Here is a 24858-nt window from a genome sequence, read left to right on the forward strand (position 1 = left end):
CCGGCAGCCAATGAGTTCTCTTTATACCTTATTTATGTAGCTATGACCCCCTCGGTGGCATTTGGAAAGCACCACTCAGGGGACTGAATAGTTCCAGTCATGTCCTTCTAGGACTTAAGACAGCTTTGCTCAAATCCATGTGGTCTTCCACATCAGGGCCCTTATCAGAGCTTCTAGCCCACTTTGTGACTGACAGGAAAAAGAAATGAGCCAGGCTTCTTTCTAGTCTGCTGATGAGTAGATGGTTGAAAGCAGATAAGATGAAGAGCCATTTAATAAGTTTGAATTGATGCTGAGAGACGAGTTGAATGTAGTTCAATAAACATGCAAAGTCAGTCAAAGGCACAGTTAAGATGTGGTAAAGGAACATTCATTGGAAGGACTGATACTGAAGCTCCAATACTTTGACCACCTGATGCAAAAAACAGACTCACTGGAAAAGACCCTGATGCTGGGAAAGATTGAGGGCAGGAGAAGAAGGGGGCGACAGAGGGTGAAAGGGTTGGATGGCATCACAGACTCAGTGGACGTGAGTTTGAGCAGAGTCTGGGACATAGTGAAGGACAGGGAAGCCTAGTGTGCTGCAGTTCATGGGGTCGTAAAGAGTTGGACACGACTGAGTGACTGAACAACCACAAAGGAACATGGTACCTTGTCTTCCCTGCCCACCCAACAAGGCCCCACACAATTGCTGAGCATCTTATACTTTGGTGATGATGTCCATGCCTTTGGTTAAAGTGTTGAAGGCTCAGTGGTGTTCCTTCAGTAGGCAGAATTTGGTTTGCTCCCCCATTACAATTGTTTTTTTTGGACATCACATTGTCCTCATGGTCATTCACCAGCAGAGATACAACTGTAGAGGGGAGAGTGGATTGAATGTACAAGGTAACAATTCTTTACTCCAGGTCCAGTGACTTCCTTTAAGCTAACGGGGGCCCTCACTCAGCTCTAGGGATGGCTGAGTTATTGCCCTATGGAAGGGATGTCAAATGTCAGATGTTTTTAAGGGACTGTGGTGTTGAGGACATCACCCTGCCATCCTAGCACCTCCCTTCTCATGTAATACACTCAGCGTCATGAAGTTTCTCTTGAGCAAACTTCAGTGGTTAAGAGCATGAGACCATTATCAGCTGAAAGCAAAATACGGTAAATCATCAACCATCGCAGTGTTTTTCCAGACCAACCGGAGTTCATCCGGCACAATGCACAGAGTCATCCATTAATTATTCCTCCGGATCTGGGGGACCTCTGCAACTTGTGAGCAGTCTCTTGGTCACCAACTTTTCTCTGGTTTTACACAAAACCCGGGTCTATCCCTGCTCATGTTTTCCTTGCTGCTGTTTTGAAATGTGGAGCCAAAAGGGCATCATGGACTAGACACAAAATGCCGATCCCTCTTTAATACTTGCCCTGTGTCTCTGTCCTGCCGTCACAGCTCTGAGGCTCCCTATTAGTGTAATTGTAGGCCCTGAATCCTTTGATAACTGGAGGCTTGGCATAAACCCATTTAAAGAGAAGAGCTGCCAGAAACCAGGCCCTCATATTAATAACTCAAATTCTTGAAACGAATAGCAGAAGATAAGATAAACATGCAGATAACGTCACAGTCACTCATATTTCCGTTTCCTTGAGATTCTGACAGGGAGATGCTCTGAGCTGACGATGAAGTTGCTGGACTGGGCTGTGAGTGGTCTGCTGCTTGCCACCAAGTTGGCACACCTTCTCATTTTTAGGCCTTGCCACTCCCTAGAAAATATGTCCACCAAGGTGGATGAGAAGCAACTGGCATCAGCTCTGAACTTGGGTTGTTGGCAACCAGAAGCTCAACATGTGGTCCCCAGGGTGAGGGCAGCCTCACTCGTCACCCATGGTGGGGAAGGCATTGGACGCGCAGACAGCATCATGCAGAGTCCCAAGGGCAAATCCGATGGAAGGCCAAGCGTTTACCTCGCCATTCTGCCCCTCCTCTAATCCTGTTTGTTTCTCCTTCCCCATTTGTGCTGGGTAGTTTCCACTGATCTCTACAGAACACAGTCCCACTCTGCTCTGTCCTGCTGTACACCCACAAGTTTGACGTTTTTGGACATCCTCCTCGCTTTTTGGTTTCCAGTTAGGTCCAGCCAATCTGAGCCCCCATCAGGAGACCCAGGGGTGATGTCTGGATATTTATGCTTCCAGTAATCTGTGCAGTGGCCTTGTCCCTCTCCAAGGCCACAGAAGCTATGGTCAGCCCTGTTTTACAACTACATCTGTGGTCCCAGCCTTCTCTGGGTTATCAACAGCCTCCCCCTACTCTTTAGGTCTGCAGGAACCAACGTCTCCCCCTGTTGCTGGCCCTGGCTGGTCTCCCTTCATCTCATCCACACCTCTGCCACGGTCCCTTCACTAACAAACCCATTTGCCTGGGTCACTTCTTTTCTGTCAGAACCATAACTGATGTACCAGCCCCGCTCCAAGCATGGGTGGAGAAGGGAACGAGAATGCTACTTAAATCTGTACCTTCTATTTGTCCACTGATGGGGAGCATGGGACACTGCTAAGCACAGAGGAACTCCTAGTCTTTCTCTCCAAATGTTTGGCTCCCCCCATCTGGATTTTAGAAAATCTCCATTTCTTTCTCCCCTTTGCAACAGGCTTTCCTACACTAGTTCAGCCTGGTGATAGAGACAAATGGAAACCTGACTGAGTAAGATTATATATTTTTTTCCAGTTAAGTCATAAAACTAAAAGCTTTACCTTAAAAGTAAACCGAGAACTACTGGGCGCTAAGGGTTCAAAAGGTGGTGGGGAGCAGGGATGGTTCTGATATCTGAAACACTGCTGAACGTTTGAAGTCTATTTTCAAATAAGACACAAGACTGAACACTCTGTCTTTTCCTTTTTAGACATTTTTCCTTAAGTCTGAACTTCAGCAGACCCTTCAATACAGTCTAGAAATTCCGTTTTTATTCATGATTCCCCAGAACAGGTTTATGAAAAGACTGCTATCCTCTCTTGTCTCCAGACCTCACCCCACCCCACCCCCACTAATATTTAGAGATAAATCAGGCCCTCTGGGCTCCTTCATAGCTCAAGGACAGGTGACACGTACAGCGTTCCATGCAGTCGAAATAGAAACCATCTTGAGTTCTAAAGCCAGGAGTTCTTTAGAGGGAACTTTATTTTTACTCTGCTGTGACTTCTCGGCTTTCATCATCTGAACCAGCTAATTTGAAACCAGACTCCCCTCCTTTGTTGGACATTCTTAATGGTGATTAAATATTTACGCTGTCAGAGGCCTTTTTTTCCCCACCATGAAAGCTGCAATTTGGAACATTCAGGAGCTTTAATTGTGAGGAGAGACGCACTGACATTCATCGTCAAAATGCTCAAAGATGCTTTGCTCAGTCGCTTTGACTGGGGGGTGGGGGTGCTGGCGACAGGACAGGTGTGTGATCCCAGCAAACTAGATTTCTTGCTTAATGAGGACTGGAGACGGAGCTGTTTGAAGCCACTTAGCAGAACTGGGCTGAATCGAGGCCCCCTTGCGGCTGTAGGACTGCTGGAAGCCCACCCAGTGGGACCCAGGGCTCATGGACCTGGGTTCGCGAATGCCCAACTGTGGAGCAGGTGAGGTTTGCCATCCGGGCTCTCTGAATCCCTTTTATGTGCTCTCTTCCTCGCTTGGTGGTATTACCTCCAGCCGCCCCAGCCCCTTGGGAAGCCCAGCATAATGATTAAGTGCTTGGGCTGTAGAGTGCGTCACCATGAAGGGTGAGCCCTGCACTAGGGCATCTGGCCAACGGGGGGGCAAGAGGAACTGAAATCCAGCCCACCTCTGCTCACCCTCAAGGAAGAGATGCTTTTTCTTTTTACAAAGACTTTACAAGGCTAGTGGTAGCCTTAGTCAGGCCTAAGTTCCAAATCTAGTGCCATCACCCCAAAACTATGTAGCCTTGGGTTCTCTGAGCCTCAGTGTCCTCACAGTAGCCCGGAAATAGTAGCATCTAACCTTATGGGAATTTTCAAGCATACTAAATGACACCATCATCATCACTACCATTACTCTAATGCTTTGCTAACCCATCATTAGTCTGCTAGGGCTGCCATAACAAAGTACCACTGACTGGGTGGCTTAAACAACAGAAATCTATTTATTTCCCTATAGTTCTGGAGCCTGCAAATCCGAGATCAAGGCGTGGTGGAGTTGGTTTCTTCTGAGGCCTCTCTCCTTGTAGACAGCCGTCTCTTCCCTGTGTTTTCACCTAGTCTTCTCTCTGTATCTAACTATGTCCAGATTTCCTTTTTCCTTATAAGGATGCCAGTCCACCCTGAAGCCCTCCTTTTACTTCTTTAAAGACTCCCATATCCAAATACAGTCATATTTTGAGATATTGGGGGGTCAGGACTTCAACAGATGAATTTTGGAATGTGTTGGAACACAATTCAGCCCATAATACTCATTTTAAATCTCATCCTTAGAGAAGAATTTGAACTAGTGTTTCCTGGGCATGTGCCCAGTACTGAGCACACTTACTTGAATTTGACCAGCACTTAAGACTTAGGTCATCCTCTGGCTCTAACCATCATTATTGTCAAAACCAACTAGTATTTACTAAGGAACTTCCCTCTACAGGGCTTTGTGCTAAGAGCTAGTGATATACTTGGTACTGTCATCCATTTTTAGCAACGGGATATTGCTTCAACAAGGCAGACCTTTCCATGCCTCCATCCCCTTGCATATACTTCTCATCTAAAACATCCTTTCCCTGGGACTTCCTTGATGATCCAGTGGCTAAGACTCCACACTCCCAATGCAAGGGACCCAGGTTCAAACCCTGGTCAAGGAACTAGATCCCACATGCTGCAATGAAGACCTAGCACAGCCAAAGAAATAAATACATGTTTAAAGGGAAAACTAAAACATCCTTTCTCTCTTCTCTGCCTTGCAAACTCCTATGCATCCTTCAAGACCCAATTTAAAAGCCACTTTCTCCTGGAAGTCTTTATTGAAAGTATGCTAGAAGCTCTCTACTAGACTATGAACTTTAAAAATCATTTTACATTAAAATAGAAATCAAGTTCTGATTCATCTTCATGCCCCCGGGAATGGGCACAGGGCCTGGTGTAATGTAAATGTTCATTCACTTATTCTAATATAGGAATGAGTATCGCTTCCTTGCCAGACTACCTTCTAGCAGTGTACTTAAACTTGCCTATTGAATGTGTTTAACTGATTTCTCCATTTGGTTGTGAATCCCCTTTTCTGAACTTGAACAACACTTTATCTGCCAGTCTATGAAAGCATTTAAATCTTGCAGTCTACATTATTCATTCTACATTAGTCATGTATATAGTTCTTCTGTTCAACTGTGGATTCCTTGAGGTCAAGGATGGTGTCTTATTCAGTTTATCACCATAATTCCCTTTATTCCCTCACACTTGTTGTTCATTTACCTGCTCATTCCTCTAACAAATACTTTCTGAGAACCTACCATGAGCTAAGCATGTGTTGAGAGTTGGGGCAGTGAGCTAGACTGATGGTTCCCTCCCTGTGCAGCTTCTTAAGCCTTGCCCAGACTCAATGGTCAACATTGGCTGAACTGCACTCTAAACACTGCAGATGCTAGACACAGGGCGTCATTCTTTGGGGTACCCACAGCCCTAGATACAATGACAACCTAGCATACATATAATGCATATTTACCAATTTGTGAATTCATTATCTCTGTAAAGACAGAGAACAGAATTGAGAAGAGTGATAGCCAACCACAAAAATATATATTATTGACAATATGGAGACGCACCCACTGAATTCATGTATGAGTACAGCATTCAGATTATTTGTTAATTTATAGCATCTTTGAAACTTTGACAACGGCTTTGTGTTGAAAAGAGAAGAGTCTTATACTGTAATTATGTTAGACAAGCTTATAATAATTATCAATGGAGTTCCAATAATACTTTAAGAATTCCAGTGAACATTAAGATCACATTAGTATTTAAACTTAAAATTTGAAATCACACAGGTATTTAAAATTAAGCTCTTTAAAATTGAAAGTGTACAGATTCAGCATTTTCTGTTTTTTAATAGCCAAGTATTCTAACAAATATAAACCTTCCTTTTCATGGTGGAAACTTCTATTTATAATAAAAAAACTTAAAAAAAAAAAAAACTTTATCTAAAGTGCTTAGTGGACCCCTTCTAGATCCAGTGAGAGTTTAAATAATCACCACTCTTTAACATATCTTGAATGATATTCTCTATTTTGTTTGAAAAATATGGTAAGATGCCAGATATCTGGACCCTTACAGGGTAGGGGACACACCCATCAACAGACAAGTTTTCAAGGGTATATCATTCTATTATGCTTAGAAAGAGCCAAGTTTTGATACACGCTAGGATTCCCCCTAGTGGATATAAAAGGTACTTGATAAGAAAAAATAGATACCACCTAAGGGGAGTTGCCGGGTACTGTGGTTTACAAGCTTTCTTTCATTCCTTCCTAGCATCTGTTCCCCTGAAGGTGGAAGTATGTCACCAATTAATAGAGATTTGGACTAGCACTCATCTTTCTATCTAGTGTCCATAGTAATTAAGGTATCTGCCTGCAGGCTTGCAAATGCAGCATGAAATTACAGTCAGCCTTAGAACCAAGCAATAAACTGAACATTCTTTAAAACAACACTACCTGATTTCCATGACAGTCCCCCAATCAAATTCTCACTGTAACTATTTGGGTCCAAATTGATATGGTGCCTTAATCCAAATCATGAAAACGACTGGCTCTTTTCAGAGAATCTATTAATGTTAATAACTATGTCAGTGGTGGACAACTACTTAAAAAAGTGCTTTTGTATATTGTCCAAATAAGATTTTCTGGGTGTCAGTTTTTGTCATGTTTTTTGAAAAATACCCACTACTTGCCATGTGGAATGTTTATGAATTCATTCCATCCACACTTGTTGATTATAGGCATAGCACCTCATATCAGAGGGAAGGAGGAAACAGATCTGAATAAGACACATTTCTCAGCCTCTGAAAAGCTGATAATCTACTCTGACATGTCAATTTTTTGTCTCCTTTACTGATCCCCATTTTCTATCTACCTCTTTAAATGATGGGTGGAGAACCATGGTAACTATATTTGTCTGCCCTGAAAGCTTTACCATCACTGTTCTTCTGGGAATAGAACCCGTCCCTATGTCCCACCCCCAACCCGATGACAATGTGAACTCATGACACATGACGTAGGTCAGGCCAATCTAAGTGTTCAATAGCTGGCAACAGTGTTTGGTATAAGGATAGGTCATATGACCCAACCAAAGCCACTCAGAGTTATTTCTAGGGATTGTTAGGCAATGGCAACCCACTCCAGTCTTCTTGCCTGGAAAATCCCACGGACGGAGGAGCCTGGTAGGCTACAGTCCATGGGGTCGCAAAGAGCTGGACACGACTGAGCAACTTCACTTTCTTTCTTGTTATAGTGTGGTGGCGGGGAAAGAGTCTCACTCGGATGGCTATTCTGGAGCTACCAATGACTTTATTCTCCACCTAGCAGAAAAGTCCAGTCTGAAATTGGAGGCAATGAGGCAAATATTTAAAGAGAAGCAGACATAAGACAGATATACACACACACACACACTCTCTCTCTCTCTCTCTGAATGAAGCCCACCGGGACTGGGTTCTCAGTCTTGGTCCTTTGATTTGAGTTGTCTTGGGTTGAGTTTCTCTCCTTTGCCCTGTGTCTGGCCCTCTCTTATCCCAGCTCTGTTCTTCCTGGTCAGCATCACCAATATTATCTGCTGAAGACTAAATTTCTAGATGAGAGTGACCTCTTGAGCATTATATGTCTAAATGCCTACTGGTCATCTCTCTTGGACATTCCACATGCATCTCAAACCAACGTTCTTCCACCTTTCCCCCACATATTCTCAGTTTCAATGGATGATGCCACTGTCCACTTAGGTTCTCAAGCCAAAAGCTGTAAGTCATCCTGGATTCTTCCATCTGTGTATCTAATCAGCTAGCAAGACCATGTCCATTTATTGATTTTTATCTCCTCAAGATTCCTCTTATCCCAGACCCCTTCTGTTTTCTTATTCCTCCTCCTCAGCACAGCCCCTTGTGGCTTCACATCTGGGCCACTGTAGGTGAGGCTGGTATTCCTGGCCTCAGGCTCATTGTCTACCCCTCCCATCCAACTTTTGCATTGCCTTCTCATTCCCTTCCAAGATGAAAAATTGATGAGGTTTCTTACTGTTAAAAAATCCCTCAATGCCTCCCCATTGTTTTCCGGTTTTTTTATGTCGTGGTCTCATGAGATTCCACCCTGCTTGGATCCACCTTCCTGGATCCACACGAGGCTTCTTGCTGCTGGAGGTGATCAGTCTAAGGGCTCTGGCTGCCAGGCTCTGCCCAGTAGTCCCAAGGACTTGAGAGGGCAAGGAAGTATCTCAATGTACCATATGCCATACTTCTGGGGAAGCTCTGGCTTAGAGATTACTGCTTACACTTCTTGTGTGCTAAGTTGCTTCAGTCGTGTCTGACTCTTTGTGACCCCATGGACTGTAGCCTGCTAGGCTCCTCTGTCCATGGGATTTCCCAGGCAAGAATACTGGAGTGGGTTGCCATTTCCTACTCAAGGGATCTTCCCGACCCAGGGACTAAACCCAAGTCTCTTATGTCACCTGCATTGGCAGGCGGGTTCTTTACCAACCTTGCCACCTGGGAAGCCATAAAAGGACCCTGACTGCCTGTTTTTGCAATGCTCTGTTCCCATGCCTCCGTGTGTATGTGTAACCGTGCCCTGGGCCAAGCTAACTGGAGAGTAGTCGTGCAGGGCCAGTAAACCTGAACTCACGGACATCTGTGGGCACTGGTTGATATGCCTGGGGGCTTTCGTTTGGTTTGGTTCTGCCTAAAGGTGGAGGTTGATACTAGGATTCTGCGGAAAGACCCTAAGAAAAGCAGATGAGAACAGTATGCCTCCTCTTTCTCGGACAATTCCCTGTAGAGAGCAGGGGTAGGGAGGAGGTAGAAGGTATATTTTGACCAAAGGCCTATGATATTCAAGGCATTCACACACCATCTTGGGATCTAGTGATAGAGTGAAACAGAGTCAGAGAGTCAGACTTTCTTGCCAGCTTCGCAGAGAATACTGTTTAAGCATCAGAGGAGATGCAGAGTAGGAAGGAGGAAGCCACAATCAAAGATGTTGTCCTGGAGGCTCCCAAAAGTGATTGGAGAGACTGAAGAAGAAAGGAGTTCAATCTAGAGTTATACAGATTGAGGATATCAGCCAGGAAAACTCAGCGGTATTAGCCATGGGATCACACTGGTAATCACTGGAGAAATCTGTGAAAAAAATAGTTTACAGAAGTTATGCATACAAGTTATGATGTGTTTAGTTATAAGGGGGGAAAAAAGTCTAAATACTTGTAGCATGGACAAGTAGGGGTTAATTTCTTCCCCCCACACAAGGAGTCCAGTTGCCAGGATTGGTTGCTATTCAGTGTTACTATCAAAGAGCCCCCCAGGCTCCTATTATCTTTCTGCTGTCACAAGATAGCTGCCACAGTCGCAAACATCATAACAGTTTTCTAGACAAGAGGAGAAAGCTAGTTTTCTCCTAGCAAGACTGTCTTTCTATGTCCAAACGCAAGGCCCTGGGCTGACTTCCCCTTCTATCTCATTGACCAGAAAGGTGGTTATATACTCACCCTGGACCAATCACTGGCAAAGAGAAAAGGAATGACCATACTTGGCGCCTGATTGGCTCATGAACTTGGGTCTGGGGAGGGAGCTTACCTTCCTTGAGCCCATCCCAGATTGGAAACTAAGGTTCTATTAGAAGGGAAGGAGGGAAGGAGAGGAGATGGGTGTTGGGTAGGTCAGGAATGCTGCTGCAATACTGATGGATTTATGGTTTCGCATTCCCTATTCCTATTGGCTAAAGTCCTACTCATCCTTTGGGTTCTCACTTTTAGCATCTTCTGACTTTTGTTTGCCAGAATTGACCTTCTCTGGTTTTACCAACATACCTGATTCACACCCCAATCTTTGCTCTCATTATACCCCGTTGCAATATGTATTGGTCTGAGGGCTGTCTGGCTTTAGAGTCCCTGGGAGAACTAGTTATATTCATCTTTGTCTCTAATGGCTAGATTGATACCTGGCACATAGTGTTTAGTATCTGTGGAATAGATGTTGCATAAACAAATCCAAAATAGAAAATAATCATGTTAGCACTGGCACCTTCAAGCATGAAGACCCTCTAAATGTGCACAGTCGACAGCTATTCAATTCAGCCACACCTATTTACGGAGGGTCCATTGTCTGCCAAGCACCAGAGGCAACCGAAGAGAAGGATAACACAGGATCCGTGAACTCAAAGAGCGTATGCGCTGCAAAGATAACTAACAATACAAAATAGCATCTGATAAGCGTCTCATTAGAGCTACAGGAGTGCAGAGACGGGGGAGCCAGAACACATTGGGACAGTGAATGGCATGGTAATTAAAATCCACAGGTAATCCCAAAATCTTAATTTAATCAATGATTTCAACCTCTGCCCATCAACGACTCCTTAGTGAGGGAGGAAAATTGTCAGATTTGAATGTCATTTCCCCTCGTGCCCTGCCTATCTTTCAGTGCACCTGTGACCCACAGTAAAAGAACCACATGGTAAAGAGCCAAAGAGGAAACCAGGAAGAAAAGGGGACCTTGGTGATTCACAGTTCAGACAGTCAGCTCGTGAATAGCTGAAAGCTGATGCAGTTTTCACCAGCGATTTGAGGATCAAATGATTCCATATTTCACAATTGAACGGCATTTGAGGTTTTTGTTAAGGTATGTTATTGGGAAAGAGGTAATTAAAACCAAGTGAAAGGCACAATGAAATGCACTAAATGATTAATTTCGTAGGCCCCTGTCTTCATGGAAGCTGTGCTTTGGCAATGGGGAATACTGAAATCTCCTCAAGCGTGGGGCACAGTGCTGAGAATCTCCTACAGGGCTCTTAACATCTTTTGCAGGTATGGGAGGCGGAAGGGCATGGACTTCTTTGAGAACCTAGTGAAGTCTACTGACTCTTCGCACAATATTTTTAAACTTCGAAACTTTTTAAATTAAAAAAAAATAGGATTAGAAAGAAAGTCAACTACATGGAAATACAGTTATGAAATAATAAAATCATGACATGATAACAGATGTGCTTTTTTAGTAGCTTTCTACATAACTAGATCTAGCAGCACCTCTAATATGTAATCATGAGGTGAAGTAGGGATACGTGTGAATCAACGTATTGGCAACAATTGACACATGATTTGAAAAGATCTGTGATGTCCCTTGTTGACAAAGTCACAGGCATTTCTATTACTATTCTAATGTGTTGCCCACGATTGTCATGGAAGGAAATGCCGAATTTCAGCTCCAGAAAATAAAGATGCAATTTTGTTTCACCATCCGAGGTCACGGACCCCAGTTAGAAACTGCTGCTCTGAGGCCCCTCAGCCGCCTAGAGACAAAGCTGGAAGCAGAGGCAGTGTGTGTTTTTCTGCTGCCGGTGGACAGGCGCACAGGATGCATTTCCCTCATCCAGTAATTTATTACAATTTATAATTCCGCTCCTTAAGAAATTAGGTTCTTAGGGAGATAGATTTAAAACCAAGAAGAGAAAAAGGGCCCGTAGAGGATGCTGGTTGGAAAAAACCCTTATTAAATTCACTCCCATTGTTTCCTTGGAATGTGGTTCTCTAACACTGATGTTCTTGTCTTTTCTGCTGACTTAGGACTTGCTGGATCCTTGACAGCCTCTCCTGGTATTCTTGCCTTATCAGACGTGGACCTCTCCGACACAGGCGAGATAAATTTCTATCCTCAGCCTAGAGAAGCAGTTGGCCTGCTCACTGCATCTCTGAAAATGGATGAGTGGCTAGGCCAGGTCCCTCTGGAAGGGCAACTTTGTGCCCATTAAAATACAAATGTGGAACTCCTGTAATTTTGTGTGTGTGTATGTGTGCAAATACCAAGCTGTAATCTTAGTTGACCCACCCAGTTGCCTAGGGTCTGGTGCACAGTTCCCCTTTCCTGTTTATTTTAAATTGTTACCTAAAGAAGAAGAGGAGGAGGGAGCGCAAAGGGAAGTGTCTTAACACTGTTGGGAAGGGTGGATTGCTATTTTATTGTTGCAAAAATGAAGTTCTCTCTCCGCTTGGAAACAAACACACCAGGCACCAATTCTCTTTCAGTAACTACTGTTTCATTCTCTCCATAAATGTGTCTTCAAAGGTTAGCTTCCACATCTGTAATTTTTTTTTAAAAGGTAAAAATATATTTGGTGGTAATCCTATATCTAAAAACTGGTAGATAATTAAAAAAAAAAAAAAAAAAAAAAACAACTAGGTGATTTGCAGGGGGAAAAAATCCCTAGTTCTCAGACAGACTTATGAGGGCATCACATTCCAAAATACAGAGTTGTTACAGCTTCACATTTGACTGGTGACTCACTTACTATTTTAAAAACAAATAAAAAAGTAGCCTAAAGTAAAGAACACATCTGCTGGATGGTCATCTACTTGAATGTAGGTCATATTTTTCCCAATCAGCAGGCACAGAATGAATCACTTCTTCATTTGTATTGGCATTTCAATTATAAGACAAGCAGAGCATAAATCCTACCCTATTAATGCTATTTGCGTGTGTTTCTTTTTGATTTTGAATTTTTGGCTCCAGTCTTGGCATCTCTAGGGTCTTTCTGGACAATTATTAGGTTCTCAGTAAACATTTACTGAATGGGATGTAATTAAAGAAGGTGTTGCTAGCTAGGGACAATACAGCAAATGATTTGTCTGTAAAACCTGATCAGCAGTTAAAAAGATTTTCCAAATAGAAAGATTTTCCATTCTTCCAATAATGAAGAATGGATTTTCAGAAGGGTCTAAATGGGCAGTGAAAAGATTAGAAGTGAACAAAATGCAATCTTCCAGGAAGCTGACAGTGTTTGATATGTCATAGTTGAATAAATTACTAATTTTAATATTAATAGTGACCATGACTCTGCCTCACGTAGTCTCCTCCTCTGTAGAACAGAGACATGAACAGAATGTCCATCAGCGGTTGTTATGAGGATTGAATGAGTGAAAGCATGTAACACACTTACCCTATGCTATACTATGCTATGCTAAGTCACTTCAGTCATGTCCGACTCTGTGCGACCCCATAGACAGCAGCCCAACAGGCTCCCCCGTCCCTGGGATTCTCCAGGCAAGAACACTGGAGTGGGTTGCCATTTCCTTAGCACCTGCTTATCGTAAGTGTTATCTATTGTGCCAGGAACGGTGTTCGGTGCCTTTCATACTTTATGAGTAGAAATTACACAGGATCCAGGAGGAAGAGAAACCTGAGGAGCTGGGGAAAAAGAAGGGGAGAAACTTATGTTCTAGAGGTTTTCAGTTCACCTTTATATTACTGTCCTTGCTGCTTGGAACATGTGTCCCCAACTCTGTGGTGGGCTCCCTCTTAAACGTCTGGGTCTCAGCATCTGCTCAGACATGCCTCCTCTCGCTCACAGTCTAAAGTAGGTTCCCTTATAGTATTCCCTCTTTCCGTTTAGAGCATTTAATATGATGTGTAATTGCATATGTTATTCTTTGTTTACCCAACTGAGTGTCTCCACTGGACTGCTCATTCCCTAAATGCAGGAACTGGTTGTGTTACCCTTTATCTTCAACTCCAAGCAGAATGCTTAGCACATACTAGAGGCTTGGTGAATGCGTGAATGTATCAGTGTGCTTATTGTGCACAAATGGAATAAATGAATGGATCATTTATTCACAAATGAATAAATTAATGAACAAATGAATGAATGATATAGGAGGTTAACTTGCCAACAAAGGTCCGTATAGTCAAAGCTATGATTTTTCTAGTAGTCATGTACGGATGTGAGAGTTGGACCATAAAGAAGGCTGAGCACCAAAGAATTAATGTTTTCAAACTGTGGTGTTGGATAAGTCTCTTGAGAGTCCCTTGGACAGCAAGGAGATCAAACCAGTCAATCCTAAAGAAAATCAACCCTGAATACTCATTGGAAGAACTGATGCTGAAGCTGAAGCTCCAAAACTTTGGCCACCTGATCATTGGAAAAGACCTTGATGCTGGGAAAGATTGAAGGCAGGAGGAGAAGGGTACAACAGAGGATGAGATAGTTGGATGGCATCACTGGCTCGACCACATGAGTATGAGAAAACTCTAGGAGATGGTGAAGGAAAGGGAAGCCTGGCGTGCTGTGGTTCATGGGGTCACAAAGAGCTGGACACGACTTAGAGACTGAACAAAGGAGGTTACCACCAGCCAGCGTGGCATCCACTTGGTCTTACAAGACACGTGCCTCTTGAAAGCGCAGCCGCATTTAGTAGCGTGACCCTCCAACACGCACACAATTACAAACCAGACTGTAATGCTCTGTTCTCTTATGGCTTCTTCTAAGATCCTAGGAGTTGTGTCTCTCACCTCCAGAGAATTTTGAACCAGCCATATATTAACATATACTTCCTCATTATGATCAGGTTTACAAAGAGAGGGGGTGAAGATGGAAGGGGAGGGTCCCTTGATAGCAGCTGGGGTGTAAAAGTGGAGGGAAAGATAAAATTTGAGGGTCTATCAGCCTTTTACTAAGAAACACTTCCCTTTTGAAACTTCCTTAGGAGGCAGGAAATACATGCCAAAACCTCAAAGTTTGGGGTAATCAACAACATCCTAAAATCCCCCAACAGGGTTCAGACACCCAGGGTGAGACAGGAATGGATCAGATGTCTTAAAGTTGAAGGCCAGAGGAAGGGAGAAACGAAAATGGAATCCTCAAGCTGACCTTCTTCATTTATTGGGAAACACAAACAGAAGTTAGGGAAGGAAGGCAAAGAGAAAGAGGTGAACTTTTCTCATCTTGCAGGGTAAAGCAGAAAAAAAGTGGCCCTACCTGGAAACTGACAAACAGGAAGCCGGACTGCCTTTTACGTCATAGTCCAGAGTGTACATGAAGCCTGCCCTGGGGGAGATGGAGGGGCTCCTGGGCCAGTCTCACTTTGAATTTGCTGCATAAGAAGTTTGAAAGAGTTGCATCAGGGCCACCAAAGTTTAACTTCCTCTTTCCTGGATCTTTATCAATCTTTTGCAAAATTATGATCCTTAATTCATTTCCTTTCCTGCTATGGCCAATTTGGGATGCACTGAATACACAAAATGTAATTAACAGAAATGAAACCATCTGTTTGTCCGAGAGGTAAAATTATGAAGTTTCAAAAGAAAAGAAAGTATTGTGAACATCTTTGAGTATCTCTGTAAGTCTATAATAAGCATATGGGCTTCCCTGGTGACTCAGACAGTAAAAAATCTGCCTGCAATGCAGGAGACCTGGGTTTGATCCCTGGGTTGAAAGATCCCTTGGAGAAGGAAATGGGAACCCATTCCAGTATTCTTGCCTGGAAAATTCCATGGACAGAGGAGCCTGGTAGGCTACAGTCCATGGGGTCGCAAAGATTTGGACACGATTGAGTGATTAACACTTTCACTTTTCATAATAAGTATACAGCTCGGCTTCAATAGCAGCCAGATGTGTGTGTGTGTGTGTGTGTGTGTGTGTGTGTGTGTGTTCAGCTCAGCTTCACTAGCAGCCAGGTGTGTGTGTGTGTGTGTGTGTGTGTGTGTGTGTGTGTGTGAACAGCTCGGCTTCAATAGCAGCCAGGTGTGTGTGTGTGTGTGTGTGTACAGCTCGGCTTCAATAGCAGCCAGGTGCGTGTGTGTGTGTGTGTGTGTGTATACAGCTCGGCTTCAATAGCAGCCAGGTGTGTGTGTACGTGTGTTGCTTGAAATGAAAAGTAAGGGGGTAGTATCTGTCCCGCATTTCATTTCTCCAATTAAAACCTTCCCACCTCAAATGGCTGTGGGTTTACCCTGAGTATGAGCTCTGAGGTTGGCAATATACAACTTGTGTACTTCTGCCTCCTGATTCATGCCTGGAACTTTCTAATTGCATGGCCTAAAGGTCTCAAAACAGATAAAACTGAAGTGAATGTCTAAAATTCTTAGGGGCTCTCACAAGCTATTTTGGAAATAAATATAGCTGCTTGCAGGCGAGCTTCTATTTGTCCAGAATTACCTAGCCAAAGTGGAAGCTGCCCACACAATTACACTCTAGTCAAAGTATTTTGAGCTCCGCCCACTCCCTGCCCGTTTTTAGCATGGTGTGATGGAGCAAGCTGGCCATGAGAAGCCATGTGGAAATGTCTCCAAGTGACTGAACCCCAGGCCTGTTTGCAGGTGGGGCCTGACCACTAGCTGCCAGCTCCCTCCTGTCATAAATACACAGATTGCTTTTCAAAATTCTTTCACCCAAGCTCCCATGCTTAAAACTAATGAAAGGAGGACAGGCCTCCTATCTCTCCTTTTTACAGAATAGGAAACAGGCTCAGGAAGGCAGCTGTGTAGGAGAATCAGAACGTGAGTGTCCTGATTCCTGGTCCACTGTTCTGCAAGTCTCAGCTCTCAGCATTGGTACCATCTAGGGAACTTTGAGAAAAGCCAGATGGCTTTCAGGCTCAAGACCAGCTTCTCAAGGGATGGAACCTGGAATGTGTATTTTATAAACAGCACCATAAATTCAGATAAACAGCCAAGGTTGCAAACCCTTAGTTTTAACACGTACTTAATTGGAACACCTAAGACAAATAATGTGAAAATGAGTTTAACTGAAGCATGAGGAAAGAAACCTGGTTTGTTCAACTTAGGAGTAAATCCTACTAGAGCAACACTACTGCATTGCATTTGTATCATGTATAAAGGCGCCTGCTGGAGTTGTGTAAAGGGCAGGATATCCTGGTGGAAAGGTATTTGTTAATAAGATCCCAAACAATACAGCAAGAATCCAAGAGGGATCAAGATGATGCAGTAGAGGTTCTGGGAGGCAGGTATTCCACCTAAACTCCCCTCACTCATTTGGGCTTCTATAGTGCCCGATAATGAAATAATATGCAGTATATCCAAAATGGCTCCCTGTAGGTCCAAAAGCAGAGCCTCATTAAAGACATTGTCAATCTGTTGGGCTGATATGGTCTTCTCTCTTCTTCCAGCCATGTTCCTTTTCTAATCTTGGCTGATTCAGATTTTCCAATGGTGAGGAGTTAGCAGTCAGAACATCTGGTTCTGGTCCCAGCTCCCTCATTACCTGCTCTGTGATCTTGTCAGCTGAACCGACTTTCAGTTTTCTTGTCCTTGTCATGGGGAGTCTTACTTCTTTCTCGTATGCAGAATGCACTGCAATGGCGTGTGTGCACGCTCAGTCATGTCCGACTCTGCAATCCTCTGGATGATAGCCCATGAGGCTCCACTGTCCATAGAACTTTCCAGGCAAGAATACTGGAGTGGGTTGCCATTTCCTACTCCAGGGGATCTTCCTGACCCAGGGACGGGACTCACATCTCTTGTGTCTGCATTGGCAGGCCCGGATTCTTTACCACTGAGCCGCCTGGAAAACCCTATTTCTACAAATACCCCAGTATCGAGCATTATTACTGTGAATAGCACATCTGGATTCCTTAGTGCCAAGTGGGGCATGTTCATTCTGAGTCCCCTATATCATTAATATTCCATTTATTAGAGGCATGACCTCTTGCCTATCTCTGTTATGAAAATGTTTATGAAGCATTGAGTCTCTTTCCTTTAACCACCAAAGCCAGAACACTCCAAAAGTTGAAGAAAGAAGAGAGAGCTAGGTGACTCAGGTCATGATAAGAGATTGGGAGAGTCTGGTGGTAGATCAAACTGATTTGGGACGGAGAGAAGGTCCTGAGGGATGGGGAGAGCGGCCAGGCTCTAGGCTCCCCAGGACAGTAGCCACTAGCTACATGTGGCTATTTGATTGAAATTAATACAATGAAATAAAACTTAAAATGCAGTTCCTCAGTCACACTTGTCACATTTCCAATGCTTAATCGCCTCATGTGAGAGTGACTACCATTATTAGTGTGGATGGAGGACTTGGTGAGCATGGCAGAAAGTCCTGTTAACAGTAATGCTCTAGACCTTCTGAGGGGTGGCCTGAGGTTAATCTTTCCCGTAATGGGGCCAGATTTCACTTAGAGAACAGTGTTCTAGCATCGGTGCCCTGGGAGGCCTGGGCAAACTGCGGTAAGTCACTGTTCTTTCTGGCCTGCCCCATCCCCTCTCTGATTCAGCCTGGGAGGCATTGAGGGGGCCCCTCACTGGGTAAAGCCGGAGCATGGAAGCCCTGGATGGGACTCTCTGAGCTCAACAAGGAGAGTGAGGACCTTCCTTGGACCGTTGGGTACAGCCAGGGGCAAATGGGAAAACCTCTGAAGACCAAATTATGATCATAGAGAGCTTTCCTTCATATCCCCGTCCTGGAAGGACACTGGCCAAACTCTGCCAGCTCCTGTCATCTCTCTGAGCCGTTCAGGACCCACACAGTAGGGCTGGGTGGGAAGAGAAGCCTGGAAAAATCAAAGAAGGTGACCTGGGCAGGGCCCTGGAGCCCACATCGTTCCACCCCTTCTTGGGAACCGGCCAGCTTGGTCAGCACAACACCAGATCTTCTTCAGGAGGTAACAGCGGTCAGTAACAAAGCCGAGCTGCTAAGAATTCTGTCTTTCCCCAGACCCTCACCTGTGGCTGAACTGAAGGTGAAGTCAAGCCAAGTTCTGCCACACTTTCACTTTCAGACTAAAATTCTTTAGCCACACAGGCATAAAACCTTGAAGAAGTAATCCTGCTGGAGTTCCAGCTCTCTGTCCCTCTTGGTTTCTGAGGCTGTATGCCGTGCCCTGGCGGGCACCACGCCACCAGAAATCCCCTACACCAAGGCTGGAAGCTGACTAGGGATCAGTGCAGTCTCAGTGGTATTGGTCTTAGGGCTTGGCTGGATCCTTATTCCCTATTCATTCCTTGTGTGTGTGGGTGCCATGGGGAGGTGGGAAGGGGGCTGTCTCTGAACCATTTTAGCCCAATCACATGTCTTTGATGAGAGTTATTTCTAACAGGCATCATGCAAATTAACAAGTCACTGCTGCTGCTGCTGCTGCTAAGTCGCTTCAGTGGTGTCCGACTCTGTGCGACCCCATAGACAGCAGCCCACCAGGCTCCCCCGTCCCTGGGATTCTCCAGGCAAGAACACTGGAGTGGGTTGTCATTTCCTTCTCCAATGCATGAAAGTGAAAAGTGAAAGTGAAGTCGCTCAGTCATGTCCGACTCCTAGCGACCCCATGGACTGCAGCCCACCAGGCTCCTCCATCCGTGGGATTTTCCAGGCAAGAGTACTAGAGTTGGGTGCCATTGCCTTCTCCAACAAGTCACTAGTTTCCAAAATAGACAACATTAGTTGTTGATTGAGATACTGATCACAGAAGGACTTCTAGCTGCCTCTGAAGCTGGCAGTCTTTGACGTGACCCTGGCTAATCAGATTTGAACCCTTTCAGACTACCTGATCAGATCTGAACCCTCTCAGACTACCCTTCCTAGTAGTGTGACCACCTGGCAGATGTATCCTATCATCCTGATTATTCTAAAGCAGGGGTCCCCAGCCTCCGGGCCACTGGAGCTTCATCTGTATCTATAGCTGCTCCCCATCACTTGCATTATGGCCTGAGCGCCTCCTCCTGTCAGATCAGCAGCGGCATCAACCTCTCATAAGAGAATACTCTTGGTTATCCCCTGGTACTAGCCCCTACCAGCTTCTTCCTCTGGCTTCCTTCTTATGGTCATAAGTTCAAAATGCTAATTGCCTCTAACTCTTCAGGAGACTGATTCTTCTGGACTGAACCTAGAATAATTCAATTTTTTGTTCTCTATAAGACTCCTACTTATTTAAACAACTGCCACATGACGTTGGCTTAATTTAACCTTATATTTATTTAAAAGGCTTGTCATATGATGTTTGTTTAACTTAATGTTAAATTCCAAAGCCACTAGGGATAGGAAGTTCCTTGAAGATCAAGGACACTCTCTCTCTCTCTCTCTTTTTTTTTTTATATTTCCAATGCGCAGGGTAATGCCTGACACATGGACAGCAAAAAGAGTTGCTGGATAAAAGAAATACAACTAATATTACCATATCTATGGCACAGAGTTAAAGCTCATCCTGGTGGTAGTTCATAGAATGGAAGATTATTACTTATATAATAGATAACATTTTTACAAGCTTTACTGTAAGCTAGGCTCAATTCTAAGTACTTTATATAATTCACTCATTTAATCTTTATAAAAATCCCATGCAATAGATACTATCAACATCATTCCCATTTTTTGTTTTTGTTTTTGATCATTCCCATTTTATAGGTGAGGAAACTGAGGTGCTGGAGTGTTAAATAATTTGCCCAAGATCACATAGCCAGGAAATGAGAGAATTAGGATTGGAACTCAGACCAACTGACTTCAAAGCATGTGTTCTTTTTCTTATATGTAGCAAGTAGGAAGAAAATTAAATATTTACTGCTGCCTCACATCTTACACAAAAATAACATATAACGTGGTTTCAAATGATCTTCTGCCAGTCACATGGCTAAGCGGTAACAACTAATCAGTCTGGGAACTATCAGGGAATCGGGGCCACCATTCAAGCAACTATAGCCATGGGAATCAGTTAGGAGGAGACAGAAGTTTGCCTCTGGTATCCATTTCCAGGAAATGCATTTATAAGTGCGTGCGTGCATGTGTGTATGGGTGGGAGGGATTGCCTGTGGAGAAAGAGAAGGTTGAGAAACAGAGGAAGAGGAAACTTATAGAAGAGGAACCCTCTTTCTACTTTTGTTCTTGGGGCAGCCCCGGTCACACAAGTGCACCCACAGTGCCTTGCATCAGAGAGTTGTCATAACTGAGGCCTGATTACTGCCATGCAGGGTTGACACCCAGTCCCATCACTTCAGGGCAAATAGATGGGGAAAACTGGAAACAGTGGCAGATTTTATTTTCTTGGGCTCCAAAATCACTGCAGACAGTGACTGCACCCACAAAATTAAATGACACTTGTTCCTTGGAAGAAAAGCTATGACAAACCTAGGCAGTATATTAAAAAGCAGCGATATCACTTTGCCAACAAGTGTCTATATAGTCAAAGCTATGGTCTTTCCAGTAGTCATATACAGATGTGAGAGCTGGACCATAAAGAAGGCTGAGTGCCGAAGAATTGATGCTTTTGAACTGTGGTGCTGTGGAAGACTCTTGAGTCCCTTGGATAGCAAGGAGATCAAACCAGTCGATACTAAAGGAAATTAACCCTGAATATTCATTGGAAGGACTGATGCTACAACTGAAGCTCCAATACTTTGGCCACCTGATGCAAAGAGCTGACTCATTGGAAAAGACCCTGATGCTGGGAAAGACTGAAGGCAGGAGGAGAAGGGGACGACAGAGGATGAGATGGTTGGATGGCATCACCAACCCAATGGATAGTGAAGGCGATAGTGAAGGACAGGGAAGCAAGGTGTGCTGCAGTCCAAGGGGTTGCAAAGAGTCTGAAATGACTGAGTGACCAACCAACAACAAAGGATGGAGACTCTGCATGCTAGACCTTCCAGTTTTTAATAAGAACAGAAAACCTGCATTTTATCTGAGATGCCCTCATTTTTAAAACTATATACTTCACCCTGCTGGAGACAAAGTCTACCAGCTTGAAAACTCAGATCTTAGACCACAGGATGTCCCAGGATTCAGAATTGTAAAGACTTACCGAGGATCCAGAAGGAAATGCAAATGTCCGCATCTAAGTTACTGCAACAAGCCACAGGTTTTTCTGGCCCTTCCCCAGGAACTGCCTTGGATTTGCAGAATTCCCACTCATACTTTCCGATTGTCATACATGTATGCACCACTTCACAGTTTTTGCCACATTTGCATACCACTCATATCATGATTTATTTAATACTTTTCTCTTTATTGGCTCTATATTAATTCACTTTTTAAAACCAGGGCTGCCATTGCCTGTAAGAAAACCATGGATTGGATGTGCTAGACACAGTATTTCCTAAGTATGTTAATAATAAACAGACAACTAGTAGAATTAATGTTGCTTATTCTGCCTATCACTTAAAATCACTCTCTGGTGATACACTTTCATTATTAGGTAGCACTAACATTCCAAAACAGACTATTTCAGACAAGGCTAAGATGAACTGTCAGGAAAGCAGAAAGAGACATAATTGCACTGGACTGGAAGGGGAGGAAGAGGAGCCAGAGTGAAGAGCAGAAATTCTCTTTCATTCAATAAAAAATGTGGGAGCTGGATGTTTCCCTTTAATAAGATGTGCTGTGGTTTTATTAAAGAACTCCCCGCCCCTTCCACTGGTTTAGAAAAAAAAAATCTCTGCCTATCTCCCATATTTCATTTGCCTGTTATCTCCCTCCTACTAAAAACAATTTGCATGAAAACAATCAGACTCTTTGTTCACAGGAGTCCTTGGGCTCCTGCTGTTTTCTTGCTCACTCGGGCTGGTGCTTTTTCTGTGGTTTAATCATAAGCCTCTACTTTAGGGGCAAAGCAGCAGGTAGTGGAGCCAGGCTTTAGGCCTGGGGCTGGGGCGGTGGTGCTGGTATTTTCAATTAGAATGCTTGAGGGCTGAGTCCAGGGGAAGAAGCTCCTTGGAAGTGAACCCACAGGAGAGATGAAGCAACTGTGAGCATCCAAGGAGGTGTGGGGGGGGAACGACTAGATTTTTGAAAGTGAATGGTACAAAGACTGTTCACTCCAGAGTAATAGGTGCTGACAGGAAGGTGCCCTTCTTCCCAGCATCTTGCCTTGGGCGCAAATGACAAACGGGACAGTCATCAAGGTCCAGTCCTTGGCACCCTTAGCGGGTATTATCGCCCAGCTGCTGGATGGAGCGCCCCTCCTGACACCCTCAGGAGAAAGCATTGTTATATTTCAGGAATGATGACGGCTATTCCACTCTTCCATCTTGTTTTAAAAAACTTCAAAAAAAAAAAAAAATCGTAACGGCAATTCTTCGAGATGGAGACCATGCTTGCATTCTGCCAATCACTGAATTGCTAGTGATGTCCAGCATGTAATGAATGTTTAATATTAGTTCAATTCAATTAACCAATTTAAACGATTTATTAATTAGTTAACACATTTGGGAGGGAGAAGGTGAAGCAGTACAAAAATAGAAATAAAAACTACTAATCATTCCACCCACAGAGATAGCCTGTTAATATTTTTGATAAATTTGCTTCTAGTCTTTTGGCATATATCTTTTTTCCCCACATAAAATTGAGATTATGCTTTAGGATGAATTTTATATGCTGCTTTTAAATTCATGTTATATCATGAGAAATTTCCAAGATCATTTCAGTCTTCAAAAAACATCGCTTTTAATGACAGCATAACATTCTAAAGCACGAGTGTGACGGTTTGTTGAACACCCCCCCTTGTCGGATATTCAGGATGCTTTCCGGTTCTCCCCTGGGACTCAGTGGTCACTGCATTCATGGTGCTCCTTCTAGGCAGCTGGCACTGAACCTCACCCCAGGGCACAGAGGAGGAGGAACACTCCAAGTTCACACTCACAGTCAAGGGGCAGTAGAAGAGGAAGCAGGGAGGCAGGACTAGTCAGGAACGGGGAGGAGAGTCAGAACTCAGCAGTTCTCAGATGCCAAGGAAGGGAGAGGGTCAGGAAGGAGAAAGAAGACAAGTGTTGGAGGAGCAGAGAAGCCCCAGCACCTCTTTGCAAACTGCGCTCGGCCCTGCATCTTCCGCTAGTTCCGGCAGCGCCCCCATACCGCGCCGCAGCAGGCGTTTGCAGGCCCCGCTCCCTTGCACGGACCCCATCCACTGCCTTCCTGTCCCAGTCCCTTGCCTCGCATCCTTTACTGCTGCCTCCTGACTCAACCACCTCCCTCAATTACACACTCTCACAATAGATGCTCTTCTTTGTCCATTTTCTAGCCATTTCTGTTCTCTTCCATCAAAGCAAGCCTTCTCCACTGGACGCCTCGCAGGTAATAAAAATATATTGAATAAATGAGTGGATGGGGCTGGAAGCCAGTTCTCTTTTTTGTGAAGCTATGACAGAGGTGAGCACGTAGAGACATGGACAAAAACACACAGGGTGAGGTTCTCCTGCGGCCGCACCTGTGCCCAAGGAGAAGCATTTTCTTGGTAGACTCCTGCGTACACAGCAAGGCAGGCTTGGCCCCACGGTATGGGGCCAGGAATCAAACCCGTGAACCTGGCATCAGTAGCTCCCCGCACTACTCCTCTGACACAGAGCAACAAGAAAAAGGAAGGAAGGTGGTGGGCACCACTTCTTGTGTCCCCCCAACCCCCAGTTTTCTTACTGTCAAGGGAGAGGGTGTCTTTGGAAGGGTCTCCTTGCATATCAAGCAGCCAGAAGGTAGCCAGGGGAGAGGGAGGAGGTCCATGAGTGCTGCAGACGAAATGACAGAGAATTCAGGGACCTGTCTGGTGGCAACACGTTCAGCCATGGAAGAATCCATTGCTGATAGCTCCTTCTTATACATTATTCATGAAAACAGGAAGACAGAGCCGATAATATCAGAATGATGCCGCTGTCCAGCAAATCCAATGACTGTAGCTCGAGGGCATTTTAACTAGCATGGAAAAAACAAGGATTTTTGCCAGTTCGAGGTCTGGGAAGCTTAGAAAGCTCACTCCAACTTGAAGAGCTGGTGTGAGTGTTGTATTTGGAAAAAGGCGTGGCCATCCATCAGCAGCATCTGTTCATTTGTGGTTGCTGGGTGCCCCCCTACCACTGACTCTTGGATTCTAATGGAGAAATTAATGCTGCTCTAGTTAAATAGCCCTAGGTTTTCAAATCAGTTTCTATTTTCATATCTGTCAGTCAAAAGGCAG

General features: G+C 44.3%; 1 protein-coding gene and 1 long non-coding RNA gene across 3 annotated transcripts in view; one reads left to right on the plus strand and one right to left on the minus strand.

The window, feature by feature from the left end:
* PLXNC1 (plexin C1) overlaps positions 1 to 24858 on the minus strand; it is a 332800-nt gene that overhangs the window by 156495 nt on the left and 151447 nt on the right. The window lies entirely within an intron of this gene.
* Positions 10639 to 11944, plus strand: LOC129655258 (uncharacterized). Its single transcript, XR_008715852.1, has 3 exons — positions 10639 to 10831; positions 10907 to 11016; positions 11773 to 11944. It is a non-coding gene; the product is annotated as an uncharacterized LOC129655258 (long non-coding RNA).

The sequence above is a fragment of the Bubalus kerabau genome, chromosome 1 (assembly GCF_029407905.1).
Source record: "Bubalus kerabau isolate K-KA32 ecotype Philippines breed swamp buffalo chromosome 1, PCC_UOA_SB_1v2, whole genome shotgun sequence".
Taxonomy (NCBI): domain Eukaryota; kingdom Metazoa; phylum Chordata; class Mammalia; order Artiodactyla; family Bovidae; genus Bubalus; species Bubalus kerabau.